At 45.1% G+C, this 26,751-nt stretch overlaps 1 protein-coding gene across 1 annotated transcript in view; it reads left to right on the top strand.

Moving 5' to 3' along the window:
* Nucleotides 1-26,751, top strand: part of LOC310752354 (nuclear factor 1 X-type-like) — a gene marked incomplete at its 5' end in the record, with an annotated part of 229,254 nt that overhangs the window by 182,928 nt on the left and 19,575 nt on the right.

Below are 26,751 nucleotides of genomic sequence, written 5' to 3'. Positions count from 1 at the left end.
GATGCCCGGGTACTTGCCTCAGTGCTGCCACATGCCCTTTTTGTAAGGAATTCCCATGCCTGGGCTTCCCTGACCCCAAAATAGGTAGAAATGCTTTGGCTAAAGGAGCCAGCTGCATTTGGGCAGCCGTGGCTACCGCCTCCTGCAGCGCATGTGCCGTGCGCTTGCGGGAATCATAGGCGGCCACTGCCTGGCCAGCATGCAATATGTTGCCGATTACGGCCCCCGTTGTGTCAGGAGCAGCCAGGGCCCTGTTTGTGGCTTCCTGCTCTGTTACTAAGGCAGAAAGTAGGTCACTGCTGGGAAAGTAAATGGGAAAAAGCTGTAAGGGTGGCATGGGGCAGGCGTCAGGGCTGGGCTGGGCTTGGCTTGACTGGGCTGCTTCTCTCTTTCTCTCTCTTTCTCTCCCCCCCCCCCACCTCCTCTCTCTCTGAGCTAACTCTTAATAATGACTCTAATGTGGAACAGAAGGTCAGGCGTGATTTTGAGGTTACCTCGGATAACCTCCCCAAGACAGACAAAGAGCCTTTCAGCCTGCACACTCCGCCTGGGCCTTCGCACTGAGCCTCCCTTGCTCTCTCGTCTCTCCTCCCCTTCACTTCTTCCTCTCCTCCGCCAATCATCAGCTGGGACAGTTGTAGAACTGGAATATGGTGTGTGTGTGTGTGTGTGTGTGTGTGTGTAAAACAGCTATCTCTGGGCTCCTTCTTGAATAAGTAAACAGAAAGGAGGACAAGACTCCTGAAAACATTTTCGATTTCTGCAGAAGAGGAGATTTGAGCCCAAAGATGAGAGGAAAACCCAGGGCTCTTGAAAACTGCTTCTTCTGCACCCTGCATAAGAGTTCTCCCTTCGCCAGGACTGGCCCAAGGCATGGCCTGAAGCAAAGGACAGGATGCCCTCCTCTCCCCAATTCCACATACTGGACTGGTCTTTGAAATTTACTTCAACAGTGGCAATGGAATAGTATTCTGACAGACATCGGAGGGCCGCTAGCTAGCTTAGGGGCCGCAGGGCAGGGTGTGTGTGGCACATCCTTACCACTGCTGCCCATCCCCACCCCCCAACGGCTGCCTGACTGACCTTTCCTGAGAGACACTCCACATATTACACCATTCCCTGCTTCCGCATTTTGAAGATGTGTTGCGGAAACAGAAAGCGGCCAAAAAGTTACAATTTTTGCACTGTCAAGGAAATAAGTGGCATTTAGTGCCTTGCACATCCCTTAAGACCCACTCTGAAGTTTGTGCCATACATACTCACACCTGAGCATTTCAGATCTAACAAAGGCCTGCAACGCTGGGCTCTCTTCAAAATGTAAGCAGAGAAATGTAATGTCGGAGAAAGGGTTGCTTCTTCTCCCCCTCCCCCTCGCATGGCATGTACCCACTGCTTGATTCTCATTGGAAATTTGTCCAGGTAGTGGAAGACGCTAAGGAGGAAATCTAGCTGGCATTTACAAAGAAGAGAGCCAGAGAGAAGCATGGAGTCCAAAAGCGGGAGAGTGGGGGGAGGAGGAGGAGGAGGAGGAGGGGATGACAAAGCCACCTCTTATTCCTGGTTCTTGCCTCTCCCCTCCTTGTGTCTCAGCACAGAGTAAATTGTACACCCCAGCAGTGTTTGGTGTGGGGGTAGCACTCCCTCTCCTCCTCTCCTCTCCCCTCCAAGAGCAAGTTTTCAGAGCTCTCTACAGGAATAGGCCCCTCCTGTGCTCAGAGTAACCTTAGCCCCTCTGGGCTCCTGCCAAACAGATGCAGGGGACTGGAACGGGCCCAAGCAGAGCTCAGCGCTTGTGAGTATTTTAGGAAAGCTCCGCTCTGTGTGTGCGTGTGTGTCTGCATTAAAGGGATACTACTACTCTCTTTCCTTTATGTTAATTCCTTCTCTTTCTTTGTGCTTTCCTTCTTTCCTCTTTCTCTTTCTCTCCAGCCTTTAACCTACCTCTTTCTTTCTTTCTTTCTTTCTTTCTTTCTTTCTTTCTTTCTTTCTTTCTTTCTTTCTTTCTTCCTTGGTATGCACTGACAACACTTTCAAGTCGCCATGGAGTACACAGCAGGCGTCAGAGAAACGAAATCCCTAGGTTTTCGAAACCTTTCCTCAGCACCCTTCCTTGATTTGTCCCTCTCCTTCCTCCCACCTCCTGTCCAAAGCCCAGAGCTCATATTTCTGTTTATTGATTGATTCATTTTCTGAGAGAAACCACATTTTAAAATAACTTTTATTAAAGCTGAGAGACAAAGAAGGAGATGCTGTCCAAAGCCCAGCACAATTGGCAGCCTCTGTGCTTTAAGAGGCCCAGCTGGGGTAGGGGAGGGTCTGCAGCTTCATCCATGCAGTGCAGAAAATTTCTGCACCATGTATGATGCGTGAGGCCTGGTTGCAGTAAGTAGCAGGATACTGAAGAGCTGCTTGCAGATACTAAGACGTTGTGTTGTGTTGCAGCCCCATGGTGTGTCAGCTCTGGGGCAGGCTTTATAGAGCACACCTTGCAACAGCTGCCAAAATTGCAGCTTCAGTCCTCCTGTCTCCAGGAGGAGAGAACAAAACTTGGGAGTGGGGGCACGTATAGCCAAGGGCACTCAGTTTTATTTACCTACCACAGAGGAAAAATCAAAAGGTTCAAGACTTTTCCGATGATAGGTGACAGTCGAATGGTGCTGGGTCAGCGGGGAGATTGTGTGAAGAGCATGAATGGAAACTAGTTACTCACTCTTGTGAAGTGAGAACTTGGGGACATTTGACAATAATAGCAGGCAGCAGGTGTTACCCAGAAGGGAGCAATGTTTTACACAGTGCATACTTAAACCACAGTCACACAACTTGTGTGACTCATTAGCAAGGGATGTTGTGATAGCCTGGCAGATAAAGGTGTTTGGGGGAGTGGGAGTGTGTGTCAATTAATTTGTGGAAGATCAGCCCACCTTCGGCTATTAGCCAAGATATTCACAGCAAGCAGCCTCAGTCTGAGGTATCACGACATGTCTATGAGTGACTGGGATGAATGGAACAAGCAGCTGACGCTGAAACTACACGTATATAAATCCCACTGCTGGAGGCAGAGCTCTGTGCCAGGTGGGTCACTGGCTTGGGGTGACCCATCGTTTTGACAGCTCTTCTGATTTTCACATGTTTCCTCTTGCCTACCACAGGATGCCAATAAAAAGCCTGTGGCCAGAATGTGAAGGCATGTCAAAAGCAGCCTGCCATGGTTTTGGGGCTTTGCCCAGGGTGCTAATTGCTTGTGCATTTCATGAGTGACCCATAATAGGACCCAGGCCCACAAGCAGAGGATTCTCTCCAGGCCTGCAAAGCATAGTTTGCACAATGGCCAGACAAACTGTTGGTGGATTGCAGAAGGGGCACCCAGGAAGCAGTGACATTTGAGGTAGTCCAAGACGGATGTATTTGAGGATGAAAATTTGTAGAACCCTTGTAGTTTTGAGATGAAGCTACAATAGATCTGCATTGTGTCTATTGGAATTGAGTTGCACTTAGGGACAAATGTTCCTGAGATCCATTCTGTATTGGGAGGAGAACTCGAGAATGATTGTGTTTTGATTGTGTGGTTTCAGGCATCTGTTTTGCTACAGATCCTGCAGCTGATATATATACACCCCTCTTGTTCCTCAAAGTCTCTCCTCTAAAACCAGTTGCTTGTTTATTTCGACTTCACCAAGTATCCTGGCTTGCAAATGTATGACAGGTGTGAGTCTAGTCCCTGCAAACAACCGAATTCCACTGCAGCCCCAAGGTGGTCAAATCATGTAGATCCCCTGCCCTAGCCTGCTGAACACCTAATTGTGGCAGCCTTCCTCTTTAGCAGATAAATATTCTGGATACATGAGCACCCCAAGGTTTGACACCCCCCTCACCCAAAGGTCAAGCTTTTGGGAGTGGCTGATTTGAGAGATCGCAGAAGGCTCAAATGTGCTCGCAGAATGCCTGCCTCCACAATCTCCTTCCTGTGCCACCCAAGGTCTCAACAACTTTGGTAGTGGAGAGCAATACCCAGAGCTCATTTTGATTGTTTTCTCCCATGGCCCCAAACTGTTGTTCTCTGTGGCTGCGATCTCCTGGGTGATGCGGATGCCATTAGGCAGTTGGATTCCCATGCGTCCTCTGTCCGTTTCCCACCCTCCAATCCCACCCCTTCTTCACGGCCCTGGGCACTGGCAACCCACGCTACGCCACTACCTTAGGGTCCCTCCCAAATCTACAAATCCATGATTCTATGGTTCTAAGTAAAGTCCCAGTGAGTTCAGTAGGGCTTACTCTCAAGTACGTGTACATAGTAATTCTCTGAATGTCGTTACTGCAATGGAACATTGGTTTTATGCTCTGGGGACAGTGGACTGCCTTTGGGAGCTCTTCAGATGTTCTTCAGTAAGAACAAGATAGAAATAGCATGCAAGCTTCCATGAATGACAGCTCACCTGCCACTTCTGATAATGCCACTTTCCTGGTAATGTGCAGTTATATGACAGGGTGGGGCATGTTGTATGTTCATGTGCAACAAAAGTGAAGCCAAACAGCCATAGCCAGCACTCTGTGTGAATACAGAGTGTGCGCCCTGCATGTTCTAGACTATTCTGCAATGTGCCAGGGTTCATAGGTAGATGGAATTGCTACCTTACAAGTAATAAGTTTGAAAACCGCTGCCAAGCCAGAAAGAAGTCATGGTCTTTTAAAACCAATTGCATTTTCTCTCTCGATAGAGTTGCTTGATCCAGTTTATTAATACAGGGAATGTCAGTTTTAGATGCGCGGATGCATCTCTGAGTATGCCAACCATCACTAGGCTTTTCAGTGCCAGTGTTCTCCAGGCTGATGTTCCCACTAGAAGAAAGCCGGATCTCTGGGAAAGGCAGGATGCAGATTCGGTATCCTCACTGCTCAAAGGTAAAGGGCAGGGTTGAGAGGTTGCATGTTCCTGGCCTGTTTACCTGTCCTCTTAGCCTTTCTTTTAAGGAGATATTTGACTATCGCCTTGTAGAGCAGTCTGTTCTGTCCTTTTATCTGATCATCCATTGAAAATATTTCATCTTTTATATCTGTCAGTCTGTATGCCCATTGAGAGGGCACCTCTGATTTCCCGTACGAAGTGGAAGAAAATGGTCTTTAGGCTGCTTGGGGCTTTGCCACCCTGTTGCTATGCCGCCATTTTAGGGGAGCGCAGGGTTGGCGATGTGCTCCCATCTCACTCCTGTTTCTGTCTCTTTCGCCTTCATCAAATGGCTGCAGCAAGCACAGGCTGCTCGTAAAACCTGGCTGCCAACGGGTACCAGGGCAGTGCCAAGTCTCCTCTTAAAGAGACAAAACACCTTTTTTCTTCATGTGGGATTAGCAGTCCAGCTGCAATTAGACAACAGAGGAGGCTGGAATACAGCTTAAAGAGGTACCTTTTCAACCATCCATGCAAACAACCCCATTCTATGTTTCTCCTCTCCTTCCTCATGGCATAGTTAGATCCCGAGGGGAACATGTAAGGGAGGCTCTGAATCCTGATTCTTATTCTGTCTTCTGTTCTCCCCATTCAGTCCTATTCCCCTAAACATCACTATTCCTACTATTATTCCTATTTTATCATCTGCTTATTTATTATTCTAAATGTGGAAATAACAACAGCAACAATAAATAACATCACAGCTGAGCGCAGACCCAGGAGTTGCTGCTTCCTACACTTTCCCCTTCTGCTGCTTTCCCTAATTCCTGAAGACCAGAGACCTCCGCCCTTCTCCTGGTCCATTTGTTTTGCCAATGCACACTTGCCTGGAGCTAGATCTGTTGTCGCTGAGCCTCAGCTTAGGCTCTGCCGCAGTACCGTCTCAGACCATAATGCCTGATTTAGAAATATGAAGCAAAGAAGGTATATCTTTGGTTTAACTATAGTCCATATAATATTTTAATTGGGCCAATCAACCAATTAGCTACCTATTAAAGGCTTTTGGCAGCAGAATTTTGAATAATGGTTGGCTCAATAAAAGCTATTTCCTCGCTTGTTCTGTGTCATAAGGTCCTCCTTCATTTCCTGATGGGGCCAACACAGCAACCAAGGCTTTGATCTAGTGTTTTATTAAGTCAAGGGTGTTGTTTGAAGCCTCACTTGGAACTGAGATTTGGTGGCTCTTCACTTGAGCTGTGGCTCCTCTATCAGCTCCTACTGCCATGAAGTGGTGTCATCTAGTGGCAGGAGTGTGCATGACTCTTTCCCTAACACAGTGGCACTTAGCAACAATGGCCCCAGATCTATGGTACTTCTTGCTTTCCAAAAATCTCAGTTATCCTAAATACCAAGATTACACACACAGTTCAATAATTTGTGCTGTATTTGAAAAAGAAATGGCAATCATCTGCAAAGTGCTCCAACCCTTGCCCTTATCACTCATTGTGTCTCTCTTGTCTCCTGCCTTTTAAGGGTTTTATGCATTCTGAATGTCTGCATTATTGCAAGACAAATCCAAAAGCTGAATTTCTATGGGTGGGCCCTTAGGTTAGTGTTCATGCTTTGCACGCTGATGTTCAATTCCTAGTGTTTTCAGTTTTGTAAAGACTTGCATAGCTCCCCCTTATACCCAGGACAACCACTGCTAGCCTGCGTAGACTGTATTGGATTATATAAACCAGTAATATAAGCAAACTCTATACATTAACATAGAGATAGAGATAAGCTCACAGCTGGGTTGGAATTTGAATTGAAGACAATCCCTCTTTCTATTTGTACCTAGCATCCCTAATTGTGGAGAAAAGTCTATATACATTTAAGACCATGGTTTGATTTGAAGGTTCAGAAACACAAGGATCTGGGCAGGACTTCTAGCAGTGGGAATTCAATGTTCCGTATCCCCACTGCTCCATAACATCTTCCAGTAGCTACTCCATGTCTTTCCCTGCTTCTCTGTCTCACCTTGTCACCATTTGAAATTGCCCAATCATTTGAAATTATATGGGAAAGTATTCAGATAAGCCAGTTTTGGTTTCTTTGGTGCAGAAATACACCCAGCGCTGCTTACCCACTCCCTGCTCCCGCTTTATCTGCCTAACCACCTTTCTCAGAATCTCTTTCCAACTACTGCCTCTGTGTTGCATGTTGTTGCTGCCGCCGCCACCCCTTTCTTACTAGAGGCTGCCATCCTCTGACCCAGACAATTGCTAGATCCAGAAAGCCTGGTGGGCCTCTGCAGTGGGGATCAGGAGCTGCCCCTCTTGCTTTGGAGAGGCTGCTGAGCAGGAAATGGTGCCAGCATTGTTTGGAGAGCCTGCATATCCCCCCTCCCACCTCCTCCTCTGTGCCCTTGCCAATCAGAGGCCTCCAAATCATCACTGCCCCAACCAGGAGGGCTAGGCAGATGCAAAGTACCAGCAGCTTCCCTTAGTTATGGGCTGTAGAGGAGCAGGCTCTGGGCCAATGCAGGCGTTGCTGTCTTTTCTTGTTCTTTATGTGCCCTGAGAAAGATGAGGAGAGGGATTTCATCAACAAAGGCGAGGGCATGGGTTTTCTTTAGTAGAGGGTCTTTTTCATCCTGCCAGATCCAAACAGTTTGCTTTAAGAAAGGGCAGGTCTGGAGAGATGAGCATGAAATGTGTGTGTGTGTGTGTGTGTGTGTGTGTGTGTAGGAGGGCATTCCCTGATTCTATAGGATCAGAATCCAAATAAAGAATTGAAGTACTGATAGTATTCCCCAATTCCAACAGATAAGACCCTGATGGGGACCGTTATGCTGAAAGGACTGAGACAGTTACAGGCATTTGGAGAAGGGGAGATTATTATTGGGGAGGATTTCAATGTGGTTCAGAATCCCCAAATGGATAGAAGAAATGAACATGATAAAACCACTCAAGCCCTTTCACAAAAAGCTCAAGCAGTTTTGAACTTTTCAGATGGGTTGATGTTTGCAAATACTATAATATATAGAGGGGGAAAGTTGTACTGTCTCTTCTTCACCTTCTCATAAGTCTTCATTTTTATATGTGTCCCCCCCGAAAAGACATGAGCTAGTTTCTTTCTCACCAAGTAGGGGGGGGGGACCTAACATAATTTCAGATCATGCACTTATTCAAGGACTTCAGCAGGTTGAACAGCTTTGCCATCAGTATTGATGTTGGAACTGTTCTGCAGTCCCCTGCATTTAATCAGATCTTACCAAGCTTGAACTTCATGCTTTTATGGACACCACTGAGAAATATGGATAATTAAGCAGTATATAAATGCTAAATAATATATCTGTATATTTATTTAAAAAGCACACCCGTACCTGCTTGCTAGTGAGCTACTCTCTATTCACTGTGGAGTAAAACTTTGCTGGAACATTCAATGTGCTTGTGAAACTTGTCGAGCCATATGTACTGATACACTTACCAAAGGCATTAGAATATCACACTGCCCTGCCATGGTCAGGGCTCGTGCCTAGGTTTTTATGGTATTGAAGCCATAGTGTTGACATTGGTCCACATTGGTCAAACATTTATCTTTGTTGCATAGTCTTAGAAGCTTCTGCACTTCACCATTCACAACTGCACCACTACTTAGAAATAGGCCCCATCACAGGATCCAACTCCTAGGGCCCATGGGGTCTATGCCCCCCAATAAAATATTTGAGGGGGCTGCCCCCAAAAAGTTGATGGTGATCGCCATTCAAATGGTGTGCATGCACCGCATTATGTGATCAGTTATGTGGTGCGGGGCTCACCTGGCCCCCCAATATTTTATTCAAATTGGCACCCCTGAGCCCCATGGATTCCAGTGGGGCTCACTCACAGGTAAGTGTGTACCACTACTACATTAAGAGTTACTGTAGAGGTGCTGGGGCTATTTAATTGTTGTTGTTGTTGTTGTTGTTAATATTTGTCTGTAGATAGGCTTACAAGAGAGAGGAAGGGAATTGGGTGGGATGTGGTTGAGTGACTCATTGGTGAAGATGGATGAAACTTGGCATGGCTTAGAAGAGTTCAGTGGCCCCCAAGGATCATGATCAACCACCACCACCACCTCCACCATACTTTTACTAGGACTGATAAAATTGGGTGGTATTGAATGCTAGTCCTACTCAGTTAATAGACATGGCTGACTTGGCTTTGTTAATTTGATTGGTTGCACTCTGAGTAATACCTAGTTGAACACAACTCAGTATCATGGAGCAAGCTTTTGAGTTCTCCAGCATGCTTCATCAGGCTGGATGCTAGCAAAACAGAGAGAGGGAGAAAAATGTGTAGAGTTGTCGCTCCAAAATCTGCAGCCTTAAAATGGAATGCAGGCCAGCTGATGCTGACATAACTTGATTGGCTCACTAGGTACAAGACAGGTGGCAGGGTGCACCCAGGGACCTAGGGTGCTTCTGGGAAAAAGAAAGCAATAATACCTGTCACCCAGTTTTGAAATATAAAATCTATCAGTTACTCGGTTCTGTTTCCACTCTATCCAGCCCTAATCAAAACACACAAGTTTCTTTTGAGGCAGAAGTGAAGACAAACATGGTAGTTTTAAAGCTGGAGTTTTTACAATGTACATACTTATCACATCCGGGTGTTAACAGGCTGACCTTCCTCTTGAGACCATGACCTTTCCTGCTTGTTTTCATCCCCTTTCCCTTAGGCTATGGCACAGGAAGAGTTTTCCTCAAAGGCTGTCGTCATAGGTCCTCCTCTAGATGGAGCAGAAGATCTATGTTGTGGAGCTTCACGAGTAAAGTGACATGAGATTGTGAAGGGAGCGTCTTCTGTGTCAGGCCTAAGAGAGCAAGCTGAGCTTCCAGGAGAGCTGCCTGTGTGCTAGTTCAGAGAGCTTTTTCTGTGGCCTGTACACTTACTGAGGTCTCTCAGATGGCACAGATAATCCTCCTGGAATCTCAGCTTACCTTTAGGCCTGGCACAGAGGATGATTCCTTCTCAGTCCACTACCATTTAACTGAGGAAGCTCCATATAAAGGGTATCTATGAGCTAGACTTGGACCAGGGAAGTCCAGGTTTGAGTTCCCATTCATCCATGAAGCTCACATGACACTGGGCCAGGCAACATCTCTCAGTCTGATCTACCTCACAGTCTCGTGGTTGTTTTTGTGAGGATAAAATAGTGTTACTTAGAGGAAAGATGAGTTGCTTGGAGTAAGGAGGGGTTACAATAAAATAAATTGTATGTGTGACTATTGGGTAAGCTGTCAAATGACTTAATGGGGAGATATATGAGTGAATAGGTAAATATGGGATGTTGATGGATTGGCTAGACAGCTCACCAAGTGCACACTGAGGGTTGCAGGTGGAAGATATATTGATCCATGGCTAAGTCTGCACATGAAGGATGGACCTCACAAATGATGAGCTTCTCAGTGAAGTCAGCTGGTTACTCGGAGGAGACAGGACATAAAACCTCTTGAGGAGAGGAGCTGTGCATGGGTGTCTAGATGCAACTCCTCCCTAGTCAGTCATCTCATAAAATGTACTGGGCAGGACAAGGTTAGCTTGCTGAGCCCTTGCAGAAGCAGGATAAGCAAGCAGTATTATAAAGATGTGTGATAGTGAGGGACACACACACACCCCTCCTGAAAACATGGCAGAGCCTGTAGCATAGATGAGTGGTGGCAGCTGAGCTTACTAGACAGTGACAGGGAGGGTTTGGGGCCAGGCCATGCCTGGGTGGGTTGTAGGGCCTGGCCTGGCGCAGTCCATCTGTTGCATTGTCATTCATGCCCTTTGTGTGTGTTTTGGTGAGAGAAGGGGCGGGCAGGCGCTCAACAGCTAGCCAGAGTGTGTGGCTGGGCTGGCTTCCAATCTGCCTTCCATCCGTGACCTTTAAGGAGCAGAGCAGTGCAAGGAGCTCTTTCAGGCAGGGCCATCCCAACCCGCAGCTTATCCAATGGCTGCTTGTAGGTTCCTTTGCCAATAATGCAGTGGGAGGAGCTTGAATGATATTGAATAATGCTTGAAGAGAGGAGCTTCAAAAAAATAAATACATTGCATCATGAGGCACCTTGGACCTGTGCCCTATCCATTTAGTTACCCCTTGCCCCTGTGCTGCTGCTTCCAGTCCAGAAGCTGGTTAGATGTTAGGATATTTGAAAACACACACACACACACACACACACACACACACACACACACACACACGGCTGTCTTTGGCTGATTTCCGGAGAGGCGTAATTAACAGCAGCTTGATATGCAGGAACTGTTAGGTGACAGTTCTGCTCTCCATGCTGTGAAGAGCTTCACACTGTTGATTTCTGCACATGATCTGAAAGGCATAAGAGCAGAATAGATTTCAAGTGTCCTGCAGCTTTCAGCCCAGCAAGGATCAGGCCAGTGGGATCCTATGAGGAGCCAGTGGGATCCTATCAGGACCAGCCCACACATGAGGAAGGGGGAAGCAGCCGCCTCGGGAAGTAGAAGCCCCCACGGGCACCCAGCTGCCTCAGGTTGACACCGATTTCCAGCGCGATGTCGCTGGAACCTGCTACTACTGCTGCCCAACCTAGGTAAGGGATGCTTCAGCAGTGGTGGCAGGAGTGGCGGCACTTCCTGTTTCACCTCAAGTGACAAAACAGGACATGGCTTCCCTGGACCCTGTTTGGCCTTATATAACAGCTGGTTCAGGCCTGTCTCCTTAGCATGAGCAACTTGCCTGCACAATGTAGTCTAGAGTCTCAACGAAGGATGACAATTCCAGATGGAAGCGTATGAGCTCATCCACACCACAGACTTGAACTAGTCAATCCCTCTTCCTTGAATTTTAATTCTGTGAGAGAATTAAGAGTATCTTAACAATTGCCAGCAACCTTTATTAACTACAGTTCCCAGGATTTTTGGCTGAGGGGTAATAGTAATAGTAATAAATCAATATAAATATGGGTGTGGGTGAGGCCTATGATTGTCTCTCAAGAAGTCCCAGATTCAGTCTACATCATCTTCAGGCTGTGTATACTAAAAGGTTTAAAAGGCAGAGTTTTTTGTTTGTTTGGGGCTGGGGGCAAGTCTTCTGTCCCATGCAGCTCCTTTCCATGCCAACCAGAGGACAAATTTCTGTGAAGAAGGAATAAAAGCTGACTTGCTTTGATAGGTATTTGGAAATGGGCAAACAGGCTGAAGGGAGAAAGAAGGAGCTAGCGGAGATCTAAAAGACACCAATCCCAGGGGAAGTATTAGGCAGGTCTAAAGAGACAGGATGAAGGGAAGCAGAGAGAGCTTAGAAGAAGGAGCCTGAGATGGGAAGGCAAGCTGGAGAAAATGATGGGCCTAGAGGAGAGGGGCACACAACCAGAAACTGCTCATTTGGAAGGAGATTCTCTTGCAGGTATGATGCATCAAGACTATTTAGTCCAGGGGTGGGGGACCTGCAGATGGTGCTAGACTACAGCTCCCATTGTTCCTGACTACTGGCCATGTTGGTTGGGGCTGATGGGAATTGGGGAGCAACAAAGTCTGCAGGGCCTCAGGTTCACCATTCCACATTTAGTCTTCATAGTTAATGTTCAGCACCTTGACTTTGCCCAGAAGCATACAGGAAACTAGTGTCATAGTTCGATATATTTCTTGCGAAACAGCCCCTGTTAGGTGACAGGCTTCAGAATTCTGCAGTGAGACGGAGTCCTCCAAGTCGTTTTAAAGGACAGCACCACAGAAATTAGTTTGAAGTACAGTGATATCTCGGGTTAAGTACTTAATTCATTCCAGAGGTCCGTTCTTAACCTGAAATTGTTCTTAACCTGAAGCACCACTTTAGCTAATGGGGCCTCCTGCTGCTGCCACACTGCCGGAGCATGATTTCTGTTCTCATCCTGAAGCGAAGTTCTTAACCCAAGGTACTATTTCTGCGTTAGCGGAGTCTGTCACCTGAAGCGTATGTAACCTGAAGCGTATGTAACCCAAGGTACCACTGTATAAACACAGAATGGATAGCAGTAGCCTGGTACACTGTGTTAAGGGAAATGTGCAAATCCTGGCCCGGGAGCAAGCTGTTAAACTGGAAGCCTCCCTCACCACCCCCCTACCCCACCCCCAATGTATTACAAGGACCACCAGCCACCATCATTTCTGTCTCGTCGGTATTCGGCTTAAGTTTGTACATTTTGCAAACACCATGCTTGTTAAAACAAACAAACAAAAAAATTTCTTCCAGTAGCACCTTAAAGACCAACTAAGTTAGTTCTTGGTATGAGCTTTCGTGTGCATGCACACTTCTTCAGATACACTTAACTTAGTTGGTCTTTAAGGTGCTACTGGAAGAAATTTTTTTGTTTGTTTGTTTTGACTATGGCAGACCAACACGGCTACCTATCTGTAACTGGAACCATGCTTGTTGGCATGGACATACTGTATCTGATGCCATGTATTTCCTCCCCACTCTCCCCCCTTCTGCCCTTTGCCTAGGCACTGGTGTTGGGTGTGTGCCACTCCTCAGTTCTGATTTATTGACTGCCCAGCTCACAGAGCGGAGTTTGTTATGAACAGGGAGTTAGGAAGCTGCAGACCCAGCAAGCAGGACGGGACATTCCTACATATCCCAGTGGGAACTGTAAATTCAGCACTACAAGTATCTGTGAGAGAAAATACACCCACCCCAAACATGCCATCAATCTTGCCTTTATGGGCAACAGAGCCCCTCCTGGAAGCACAGGAACCTCTCTTGTGCACCATGCAGGTTTATATGGGAATTTGTCTATGTGTGTATCGTGTGCTGCATCCCTGTGAAGAGAATGTCAATGCATCTCAGTGATGCGTGTCTATATATGTGCATAGAAGCCATATTTGCTGGTAAAGATAATGGGGGGGGGGACCTTTAAAAATGAAAGATAGCCTTTTAAAAAGATGTTTGGGATGTGTAGCAATTATTCATTTCATTTCTCCTTGTGTGTAAAGTGCATTTATTTTAAGTTTCACTTTAATTTTGAAAATGACACGGGGCTGTTTCTTCAATCAGTTGGCACAGTGGTCCTGTGGAGGGTGTTTAGTCCTGTTCCCTAGTGCTGTTCTCCCAAATTTAAATTGCACCTCTTCCCTAAGTGCTCTGGTTGCCAACTGCCCTGGGACTGCAGAGCTGTGAAGGAGGACTGACTCCCAGGAAGAGTGCTATGACCATGAGAGAAGAAGACAGAAACTGTTCCCACTTTCTGCCAGAAAAAAAATTCTGCCCCAAATGTCAGTTGCCCCTGGGACCTTTGCAATGAATTGAGAAGGGTGCTCTGGCCCCTGCCACCAACCAAAGGAACAAGTGCTTGCTGGGTAGTCTTCTGTATTTTTAATCTTTCGCAAGTTGCCTTGGAGATTGTTTGATCGAAAGACGGATGGATAAACACCACATCATTATAATAAATAAAGCTGCTATTACCTCCACAGCAGAAAAATATATAGGTTCTTGAATTTTTCTGCTGTGGGGCTAATAGCAGCTTCAGGTGGAAATGTTTTGAACTAATATTTAGTTTTATTTTGTATCAATATAATGGAAACAACCATAGCAACAAATAGGGAAACTAAAGAAGAATGAAGTCTTGCAGGGAGGGGAAAGGATGGTGATCAGTATTCCAAAATTCTGATCATTCCCCTAATTCTCCATCTGTGAGAACTTTGTACATAAAATATGCTTGAAGCCAACTAAGCATGAAGTTCAGTATAGGCTTGTTAAGAATCTAATTCAAATTTCTCTGACACATGTATTGGTTAGTACTGGTTTTTAGTAGTTTTCAACATTCCTGACCTCAGCTAGGACTTGGCTTGACTATCATGTTTCACATGCTGGAGTATAGATATGAAAGTGTGAATGACGATGATGATCATAAGCATTTATATAGTGTTTTAGAGTAAACAAAGCATTTCACAAACATTGTCATGCAACAAACTTGTAAGGTAGGCCAGTTTTATTATCATTATTTTATGGTTGGGATATGCTGAGACTGAAAGAATAGTAGCTTGCTTAAAACCACTTCGTGAGTTCATAGCACACGCATTGGAACCAGGGTCTTCCTTGTTTTCAACTCAGTTTCTCTAACCCAGCCTACATGTGCATGAGTGCTGTAGGTGAGTACGGACCTGTGCCTCTCTGGAAATGGATAGTTGAAAAATTGTGTGTGATACGGCATTGTTGTGCCAGCATTTCCATGTTTCCTGTATGCAGCAGCCTGTGAAGTACAGGAGGGGCAAGAGATGCCAACACAATGATTTCACCTCACAATATTTTTCAGCTACACATTAGTGGGGAGCTGCAGATTGAAATGTCTGCAACTGTCTGCAACTGCAGAACCAAATAACTGGTTTGAAGGAACCTGCTGATATATTTTGATATTCTCAAAAAAGATTAAGGGGCAAATCAACTTAATCTGGCCCCCCCTTGTTGCCAGAGCATGCTAGCATGTGTGGGCCTGCAGTCCATTTGCAGTGGGTGCAGGGACAAAAGGGATTTGCTTGTTTTTCTATGAGGCAAGCTTATTTGTGTGTGCCTGTGTCACCCACTTGTGTTTATCCAGTCCAGAAACAGTGGTCAGTCTCTCTTTCCTTCATGTTCCCCAACCCCCTTTGACAGGTCACAGTTCCAGCTTTTCCATTCTGATGAATGACAAGAAAGAGCAGCTCTGTATTGGAAAAGGAAAACGATTTTGTTTGCTCCTTCAGCTCCTCTAAAAGATGGTTGCCAGGTTGCAACCCAGAGATTTCTCCTTTATCATCAAATCTGTTTCTGATCAGGGAAGATTCACTGACCATAGATTCTTCTGGCCATTTCCCTCCATTACAGCTAAAACAAGCTGGCTTCCAGGTGTGCACCACACAGCAGGTGGGACAAGTGGACAGGATCTGCGGAGAAATAGCTGGGAGAAGCTACAGTTGTTGAGTCTCCCAATTCAGCAGTAGATCTAAACGGGGGGCGGGGGGGGGAGGAGAAATGTCCAGGATTAACGTAACACTCCAGGTTTAGGGAAGAGATGTTTTCCCCAGCAGCTACTATCTTTCTATCACAAAGAGATATCAGATGATGAGTCAAGGGCCATGAGTCAACAAAGTCCAAACGCTACCGAGTATAGCTATAGAGTAACTTCTCCTTGACCTGGCGTGTTGATCTCTCTCTGTCAGCTCCCTCAGCCTGACTTTTGAGAAAGCACCTTGTTGGAAGAGGAGAACATGTAATAGTATGCGATCTGTACTGTTTCAATGCAAAAAGAGAATTTCTGGACTGCAACCTGGCATCCTTTTCTCAAAATAGCTGCCACCCATCTCTTCCCCACATCTCATTTTTGGAAGAGGTTTTCAAGGAAGGGGCCATTGCCTGTGGACTGGGCAAGATTGTCCCCTCTCCCACTCCCAGGCTGTAGATTGGGCAGAGAGGAGGCTTGCCAGGCCTGTGAGGGACAGATAAAGAGTTCGGCAAAGTGTTTCGTCTGCTCAGGCAATGGATCTGTTTGTTTGTTCAGCTGCTGCCTCCAGATAAGGATTTGTTCTGCCAGATAAAAGCACCTTTGAGGTTTGGAGATCACAGCCCTTGGGGAAAAGACTAGTACGCCAGTTTGGGGGAGTCGCGACACACCAGATTGGCAGACAGACAAACCAGCCTATGCACCTGAGAATTGTCTTCTTTCATGTGCATGCAAGATTGGGGGCAAAGGGCAGTTCAGTAATAGGGCAGCTAGAAGACTTTGAGCTGCAGCAACCAATACAGGAACATGGAGAAGCTAGGTGGTGAGGAGGGCAATGAAGTGTGAAGCGCTTAAGAAGGAAGAGCCCCCACTCCAGCCATTTTTACCACTTCTGACCTACTATTAAATCTTTCCCAAATTATAGAAGGTTTTCACCATAGACAAATTATAAATTATAGGTGGTTAAATCCATTCATTCATTGTAGATGGTTTTCACCAACTGATGTTCAGACCCTGTGTTACACGAGTCCCTTTCTATGTCCATCAGAGGCTCCTGATTTGAGATGCAATATTGTTAATATCATCAAACAGCTTCCCTTTTCCAATTTGCCCTGCGTAATGTGCACACCAGTCCGCATAGTATACTGGATAAGAAAAAATTGGTTCTTCTCCATGGTAGGCAGCACGGCCTTGTCAGTAAGAAAGTGGGCTACTGGCTTAGAATTGTATGTCTGTATAAGACATACTCCAACTCTGCCTCAGAACAATCATTTTGCTCTCCAGAACTATGCTCAGGTATAGTCCTATATTCCTGCCCCACCTCGCAAGGTATATTGCTTGAGTTTAATATTTTGCTTATAACCTTGGTTTGTTTTACTTATGGATTGGCATTATGGCCAAACCATATATTTGGCCACCTCACCCTAGTTGCTCACCAAGCCAAAAAGGCACAAGGCAAAAGCACCTGGGAAACAAATCAATTTTGGAGAAACAAGCCATGGTTTATTTGCCAGCCTGGGCTCCTTTGAAGGAAGCTGTGATATATTAATTTAATAAATATGAATAGTATTTGATTGTCTATGGGATAACTCATGCATAGCTAGCGTTTGTTAAGCAAAGCATAGGTTAGCATTGTGTGCAAATCAGGCCGTTATGAACATGACAGGGAAGGTGCCAAAGGCTTAATTAATTCTTCTGAGAACTGCGTCCCATGATATATTTAAAAGATATGTCTGTGGATGGCAGCTGTATCGTGGCTAAAGAACTGTCAAAATATACCTGGGTCAGAAAGATCAATACACAATTTGCAGAGTTAGTATCAGAATTTCCCTTAGCATGCATTAAACACCTTTCCTCTTTGTTGAATAAACAGTGATGTATAAAACCATGTTGTGCTATCACTCTGAAGTGGAACAAGTAGAAACCTATGATTAAGCTGGCCACAAGATCTTAGTCATTCTTTGCATTTTGATATATGGAAGCATATAAGGAAATTATGCACTATATTGCATTATTGAAATGGTGTTTTAGAGTTTTTTGCTTTTGTGTGAGCTGCCTTGGGAGAGGAGCCATGGTTCTTGCTCTGAAAGCCCTAAACATATTTCAAATAAATATTTGAGTAAGTTTCATTCCAAGATGGATGCACGATTGCATTTAGCAGTGAGTGATTCTGAGACTGTATCTTTGTTCTTTAAAATCTGGTGTGAAAAGCTGTCCTCAACTAAGAATTCCTTCTCACTTTTGTTTTCTCTATATGTCTCATATATAGAAACAGGCAGACATTTATATTTATAAAAGTCCAATATTGTGGCAAAGTACTGCAAATTACTTTGGCCAACAAGTATCTAAGATTCATCATGGATTATTCTCACAATTCAAAGGCAAATATTTTTAGCCATTTTCCACCTGATGTCTTGTATGTTTTATAGGAAACAAAAGTACTGAAATAATAATAATAATAATTAATAATAATTCCCCAGCCACTCTGGGCGGCTTCCAACAAAGATTAAAAATACATTAAAATGTCACACATTAAAAACTTCCCTAAACAGGGCTGCCTTCAGATGTCTTCTAAATGTCAGATAGTTGTTCTTCTCTTTGACATCTAATGGGAGGGCATTCCACAGGGCGGGCACCACTATCAAGAAGGCCCTCTGCCTGGTTCCCTGTAACTTGGCTTCTCGCAGCGAGGGAACCACCAGAAGGCCCTCGACACTGGACCTCAGTGTCTGGGCAGAACGATGGGAGTGGAGACGCTCCTTCAGGTATACTGGGCTGAGGCCGTATATGCTGGAAGTGGTGCTTAGAGATCAGTAGCCAATATTTTCCCTACAAAACTAAGGGTTTGCTTTAAAGCAACATGAAATAGTCCAAAGATTGCATGTCTCTACTTCCATCCTCCATCTCTGTGAGGCACTAATTCAGAGTGAGCTCTAGTCCAGATAGGTTATCCATGTGTGCCATTTTGGCTTTCAGATATGAAATTGTTTTAAGGTCCTCATTACTTCAGAAGGGGCTAGGAGTGCTCAGTGTGCCAGAACACTCAGTGCCTAGTATTACGAAGCAGCCCTGAGGAGACGGGCAAGCTATGATCTGTAGGATTGTTAATGACGGAAACTTTTTAGTTTTGAGTGGTTGGTGGGGAAGCAAACAATTTGTAGCGTGTTTATCCTTACCAATAAGGGAAGATGCATATAGGTGATGGTTTGGAATGCGTGAGCAGTTCTTTGATACTTGGATTTTAGCTAAATTTCATCTCCCCAAAGTGAAGGTGCGCTTATGGCACTTTCTGCCACAGGCGTGCATTTGCTGCCTTTATATGTTGGGGGAAATGTGGAACTGGAGAAGAAGAAATGCAGACATTTGAGAGGGAATTGTCAGTATAGTCTGGAGCTTGTGTGGGCGTGAGGAAGATAATACTTGTGATATCTCTTCCTTGTGCACCTCTTACTCATGAGCTAAGAGTTCTTCCAGGGTGTTGCAATGAAACTTTGCAACTTTGCCAAGACAGCTAGTCAGTTTAAGGAGAAACTGAGATAGGGCGTTAGGTTTGCAATATATCAAAGGCCAAACAGATAGGCACCTTGCAACAAGGACACACAACTGCCAATCCCTCTGGCTCTAATGCTGTGGTTCTCTAAAGGCTGTGATAGGAGACGATAGCAAGTGTGCCAGGATGATTCAATGACAATCAAAGAAACATTTAAACATTTCAGTGTAGTAGGATATGGTAGAGTGTACCGTTTTTTTAAAAAAAAATTGTTTTTTTTAATTTGCAGAATATGTAGCTGCACTGTTTTTTACTTTCTGGATGTCCCATGATCATATTATAAAGTAGTTGTGTTCTGTGTTATAAATCAAGCACTGCTAGGAGTTGTTTCTTTTTTGTTTTCCAATGTATTTCTTACCAATAAAAAAAAATGGTGTGGCACAAGCAAATTTTTATGCTCAAAATGCCCAGAAAAAACAGTTTGAGAACCACTGTTCCAATGGCTCCTTAAGCGTTAAGCAAAAACTTTCTCTATAACCAGGCCTTTGGTCTTTAACTATCTGTTGCCTTTTAGAAGTTGGTGAGATGTTTTTAATGTATTTCTCTTTTCTTCTGGTTTTAATGCACCTGTGTGGGGTTTATCGTCCATTTGCTTGTAAGTGTCTTTGGGTTGCCCTGCGCAAAATAAAGCGACTGACAAATTAATAATTAATAATTATTTTTAAAATGCACAAAACCCCCCAGCTAATATCTAACTGAAGACTTATGTGAGAAACATGTCTGGTTCCTAGAACCTGCTGCTTTCATTCGCTATCTGACTGAAGCAATTAGCGATCATTTTCTAATCTTCTTTATCTGGACAAGGCTAACCTCTTCCAGGAGTTTAGGGTGAAACTGAATCTCTCTCTCTCTGCCCCCCTAAGGTCAGCTTTTAAGGTCATTTTAGAAGGTGGCGCTGCAGTGCCACTCCTGGCGAAGTAGAAAACAGGTGATGATGACCAGGCAAGATCTCCATGGCAGCATGGCATTCCTTGCCTAGATCAACTCGCCTTGCCCAGCTCATTGGGCAACTTTTAGGAAACTCATAATAATGACAGTTTTCCCAACCATATTTGGAATATCCTACAGCCACATAAATGATGGCACCATATATTGGTGAGAGCTGTGATTTTTGTCACTGCCATTTGTTGAAGTTGTTTTTAGCATATTTTTCTGATGTTATTATTGTTAGCTGCTTCAAGAGCTATGCTGGGAAGCAGGGTTTTTTTCTTTTTCTTTTTTCAATCAACCTTCCCAAAATAAATAAACAATACATTCTCTCAATCCTATTTTTCTCCTTGTTTCAGAAATAGAACTTCTGATTCCTGATTTCTTCCCTTGTCCTGCTCCCAACATCATCATCATTATTATTATTAACATTTATATACCATCCTTCATCCAAAGATGACCACAACATTAAAATACAAAATGAAAACACAAATTACATAATAACTTTAATCACTTGGGTTTTTTACAAATACCTTGAACATTATCTGTCACCTGTTGCACACAGACCACATTTCTTATTTGCTCAGAGTAGAAGTTTTTCTTGTGTTTGCTGCTGGCTCCGCCTCCTTATTTATGCAACTGGCCCCACCTCACAAAGGCGTTGATAGGTTAACTGGGGTTTGGCGGGACTAGCACAAAGGAAGGTGTGAGCGCTCATTCTTGTGTAGATATCACAGTTTCTGAAACTACCATGCATTGCAGTGCAGGATTGAACACCTAGCCACATTTTAAGGGGGGGCAATAGCAGTGCTTTCCTCTACTGCCCCCACAGCAAGACTCTTCTCCCATCTCTTGTGGAGATGATATCTTGCCATTCTCGCTGAGTGAAAAGTCACTTGTGTGAATATTGAACAATGGCCAAAACAGTGCTTGTGACGGATTATTTGTGCGATCCCAAGGGAAGGCTGTTCAATCTGTGTTATTGAGGCAACAAACTACGTTGCAATATGCACAGTACATTTCGTTAGGTGAAGATGACACCCCACCTAAGAAATTATAATGTCTGAAGCTGACCTAAAGCAGCATGGGTGTCTGAAGTGCGTTTTGCCTGTTTCCTTCTTCAAGTTCTCTGCTCTGCTGCTGCAACATTTCTTTAAACTGGAAAGAAAAACAAAATCATGATTTATTAATTCTGAAGCAAACCCCCGGTGCCTCTCTTGCGCGTAGTGTTTAAGAATTTATCTTCTATCTGTCCCTGGGCTAAGCAAAGCCACGCTCCTCCGTCCGATTGCCGGTTGCCTGCTGCCGGCGTTGGGGGAGCAGTCCTAGCCGCCAGCACTAAAATGGCTGCCAAGTTTTAAAATGGCTGCCAGCAGTCGCAAGGCCGAAAGGGAACAGTGTGCCTCGGCCAACTTTGAAAGGGAAGGGAGAAGAGGTGGGGGGAAGAGAGAGAACCAACTCTGAAATATTTCCTTAGTGCTTCCCCAGCTGTTGCAGAGTATGAGGCACATTTCCTGGCTTCTTTTTGCTTTGCTTTGGCTCCGATAGAGGTAAACTTGCAGTGTTGTTGACATAGGTAACCTGAGTTCTGCAGCTAGCCTTGCTGCGCCAAGTCTGGACAGGAAAGGGATGGGCTGGTTAACTCTTTGGAGGTCTTAGGCCTCGTTTGCGTGGTGAGCGCAGGTGGTCTTCCAGCACAGGGTTGAGGGGCTCAAAAATTAAGGACAGCAAAGTTATTCGAGGTCCCATAAACATTTCCTCTTGTATTTTACCTGGCCAGATACTTCTCTTTTTCTGTCATTTGCTGATTTGTCAATAAACCAAGATAAACGTTTCTTTCAAGATGCCTAGAAATCTGCTAGGTAGGCCATGCCCACATCACTGTCTGTGGGTGCTTGACAAGATACAAGATGCAAATCGGAGCTTCCATTTAGAGGAAAAAAGGGTGGCGCTGTGGTCTAAACCACAGAGCCTAGGGCTTGCCAATCAGAAGGTTGGCGGTTCAAATCCCCGCGACGGGGTGAGCTCCCGTTGCTCGGTGCCTGCTCCTGCCAACCTAACAGTTCGAAAGCACGTCAGGTGCAAGTAGATAAATAGGTACTGCTCTGGTAGGAAGGTAAACGGTGTTTCCGTGCACTGCTCTGGTTCGCCAGAGCATGCTGGTTCGCTTAGTCATGCTGGTCACATGACCCCGACAAACACCAGCTCCCTCGGCCTGTAAAGTGAGATGAGTGCCGCAACCCCAGAGTTGTCCATGACTGGACTTAACGGTCAGGGGTCCCTTTACCTTTAGGGCATGTTTCTGACCCCCATGGTTAAAGAAAAAAGGGGTTTTCTCCTAACCAAGAGGGATATTTTTTCAATCAGCAGAGGAATGGGTTGGGTATGGATTTTCTATCTTGGACACTGGGAAGAAATGAGTCTTTAGCCAACTAGGTCTAGGATTCCTAGATGCCATTTAGCATGGAGTTTCTTTGAGTAGTGTAGAAGAATGCAGGCATGGTCTGCTTCTGCCACCATAGCAAGTTGAAGACAGGATGACTTCCATCTGTGACAATATTCCTTTCAAAGCAGGCGTGACAGGCCCAGGAACTCTATGCTAGATGGCATCTGGAAACTAGGTAGTATTGAAAAAACGACAGGAAGAAACCCATACACTTCAACTTTGGATTCATTCTGGTTTACATGGATTTGAATCCCCACTCAAACACTAGAGATGGGTTGAGGGAGTGGAAATAACTTTGGAATACTTTGATAGTTGCTGTGAAACCTGTTTAAAGCTCCTTAAAGTATGGGATCTTGATACTTAGCCATACTTAAAATGTCCACCCCCACCCTCATGTATCTGTGCATCATTTGTACTGTATCTTCTTTCTTAGGTTCATATCTTTGCAAGACGATTTCAAAATTTCTCCATTTCTGTGCACCTAGTAAATCATGTAACTCCTTTTCACTTCACATGCATTATAGTTCTATAATTCTTACAGTAGTCCTGTAAGGAAGGTCAGTATTATTATCCTCATATTGCAAAAAGGGGTGCTGAATTAGAGAAAGTGGCGTACCTAATGGAATATACACATTACTTTTGCTCCAGTGCACTCGTACTGCTGCCGCTTGAAGTCAGGTACACATGATGTTAGCCACAATCCATATCTATTAGTTTCTTGAGAAATACTCTGGCTTGATACGTTTTCCTTCAAACCAGCTTTCATCTAACTTGAAAATGCCAGCTGCAGATAAGGTGAGATGTGTACAGTTCAGGCAGCCATTGTGCATGGGCAGCTGGCAGCTTCCTTGAACAGGATTTTCAGGGGGTTGCGGGTGAGGGGGAACAAAATCAGGCAATGCACATTAGGTGAAGATGTTGCCACCCCCCTCCCTGGCGTGTACAGCAATGCTCAAATGTGAATTAAACTGTAGCTGGGGTAGGGGGAGCAACCTCACTGCATTTTAAGCCACTAATGTACGAATACTTAGTGAGCTCATGGTAGAAAGAGAGTCAAACCAGGCACTTGCAGTCTTTTAGCTGCTGTAGATTCCAGCTCACCTGGCTAATTAGAAAACCACTGATTTGAAGGGCTTTTCTTTTCTTGTCAAGTGCTCTCTCTAGAATTTGGCATTTGAATGTGCTCGTGCAATACCTCTGGCACCTAATGACCAGGGTGGACAACCTCTTTTGCTTCCATCCTTGGGGTTCTTTGAGGCTTGAGAGGCATTAGCTGGTAAATGAAACCTTCAGGGAAAGTCGTTCTTAACTGGTAGTGAGGCCTTGAGGAAAAGTGTGTGTGTGTGTGTCTAAAAGGACAAGCCAGTAAATAGCACAGCGACTTGTGGGGACAGAACAATGGAAGCCCTGAAGCTCTGCAAAGGGAGCAGAAGCTAAAGATCTGCATGCTCCAGAGGAAGCCCATCACATTCTCTCTGTGTATGCCCCCTTTTGATATAATAAGGAGGTGGCTTCCATGTTTGCATGGATGTGATGGGGTGGTCCAACTTATTAAACAAAGTCAGAGTAAACCCAACAGACAGTTTAGCGCTCACCCAGACTTTACAGCTCAGTCGGAGCAAACGTCAATCGTGCAACACTGCTTAGCACCAGCTTTCTGAGCACAGGCCAAGCAGAACTGTGGACAAGCCCTAAGCCCTCAACTTTTATATCCTGAACCTAAATAATCCCTGCCCTGAAACAAGCAAACTCTTAAGACCTAGTTGCACATTATAACAGTGGGTCTTTAAATGTGATCAAGTCACATGGGAAGTGAGGCTTGATGGGCTGCAATTAAATGTGAAAAAATGATTTGCGAATGAGGGTCCTGAACCTTTCCCGCTCCTGCTTATCACCCCCTAATTTGTCCCTCAAGATGATTTTCTCCATGCCTAAGTCAGTTTTGATAGAGGAGCCCAGCTGGAGGGAATCACATCAGGTGACAAACTGCAGGGAGGTAACAAGGAACAGTGGAGAATTTGCGATCTGTTTGCTTTTTAATTTGGATTCTCCCTCTCTCTCTTCTGTATGAATGGGGCAGACCCACATTTAGTCTGCCACTATTGCATGTGGTTTTGACCTTCGTGCATCATATTCCATCACTTAAGTGCTTCTAGGTCTGTTGATCTATTGACAGTTTAAACCTGGGTTTCCCAAACTTCGGTCTCCAGCTGTTCTTGGACTACATCATCCCCTATCATCCCTGACCACTGGTCCTGCTACTAAGGGATGATACCTACGTGGGGAATAAGCACAGAGCCATCCAGGATCATATGCGTGTGTATATTTTAAAAAATTAATAGCAGCCATAGGTAAAAGGTAAAGGGACCCCTGACCATTAGGTCCAGTTGCGGACGACGGGTTGCGGCGCTCATCTTGCTTTACTGGCCGAGGGAACTGGCGTTTGTCCGCAGACAGCTTCCGGATCATGTGGCCAGCATGACTAAGCCGCTTCTGGCAAACCAGAGCAGCACACGGAAACGCCGTTTACCTTCCCGCCACAGTGATACCTATTTACCTACTTGCACTTGACGTGCTTTTGAACTGTTAGGTTGGCAGGAGGGACCGAACAATGGGAGCTCACCCCGTTGCGGGGATTTGAACCACCGACCTTCTGATCGGCAAGCCCTAGGCTCTGTGATTTAGACCACAGCGCCACCCTCGTCCCTTAATTGCAGCCATAGGGGGACCAAATTGGATTGGGACTGCAGCACTGGTATGGTATTTGCATGTTTTTCCCCAAATAGCAGCTTCAGGAAAGGAGAGGGAGAATTTAATTAGGAGAATAGAAGTGGTGTTGAGGTGTGTGTGGAATTAAACACATGGCAGGAAATGCCATGTACGTTTCCAAGCACAATTCAAAGTGTTGGTGCTGACCTTTAAAGCCCTAAATGGCCTTGGCCCAGTCTACCTGAAGGAGCGTCTCCATCTCCATCGCTCAGCCCAGACACCGAGGTCCTCCTCTGAGGGTCTGCTGGCAGTTCCCTCACTGCAAGAAGTGAGGTTACAGGGAACCAGGCAGAGGGCCTTCTCAGTAGTGGCGCCTTCCCTGACATCCTTCACATGTCAAGGAGATAAAGAATTAAACAACTTTTAGAAGACATCTAAAAGTTGGTGTTTTATGTTTTAACATATGCTATAAGCCATCCAGAGTGGCTGGGGAAACCCAGACAGATAGGCAGGGTTACTACTACTACTACTACTACTACTACTACTACTACTACTAATGCTACTACTACTGCTGCTAGGCTGTCCCTGTTTAGGCACAACTGTGTTACCAAATTAACCTTCATCCTTCAGATTTTGTAGTGTGTCCGTAGACAAGGAAGAAGGAACGATCTTATAGGTTGTGTCAGGCCAGAGATGCCTGCAGAACAAGAAAAAATGCTTGGCAGAATAGACCCCAGTATTAGGCAGGTGAGGTGGCCTGCCTCAGGAAGCAGGTTTGGCAGTGCTATTAAAAGACAAGCAAAATGTCAATTATTTAGTTTGTTATATTTTTAGAACCATGACAGGGGTGCAGGGGTGCCATTTGAAATTTTCTGCTTCAGTCACAAAAATACATTCAGCATTTCTGAAACCTAGTAACGAACAAATCCAGATGGCTCCTTTGAGTGAGCAGTGCCATACTCTTCAGCAGTGGGTGAAAATAATCCTGGGTAATCTCATGGAGGAAGGAGCACAGGCTTCATTCTTGGTAATCTTGTAGGGTTGGAGCATGGAAACAAGAACCCTCTACTTCGTCTTCCTGTCCTGTAGCATCATATCAAAAGGCCTCTCTGATTATGGCAATCAGTTGTTTAAAAACAGCCAGGTCTCCTGGCCATTTCCAGTGAAACATTATTTGTTGCTTAGCTTTTTGGAGCAGCCTTTCTATTGGCCACAAAAAGGAGTGAAGTGGTGCAAGATGCCCACACAGCGGGCCTCACCTATTGCCCGTCATCTTCTGTTCTCTGTTCCAACCA

Source organism: Podarcis filfolensis (assembly GCF_964270895.1).
Source record: "Podarcis filfolensis genome assembly, chromosome: 17".
NCBI classification, from domain to species: Eukaryota; Metazoa; Chordata; class Lepidosauria; order Squamata; family Lacertidae; genus Podarcis; species Podarcis filfolensis.
This window is presented reverse-complemented; position numbering and strand designations above follow the sequence as displayed.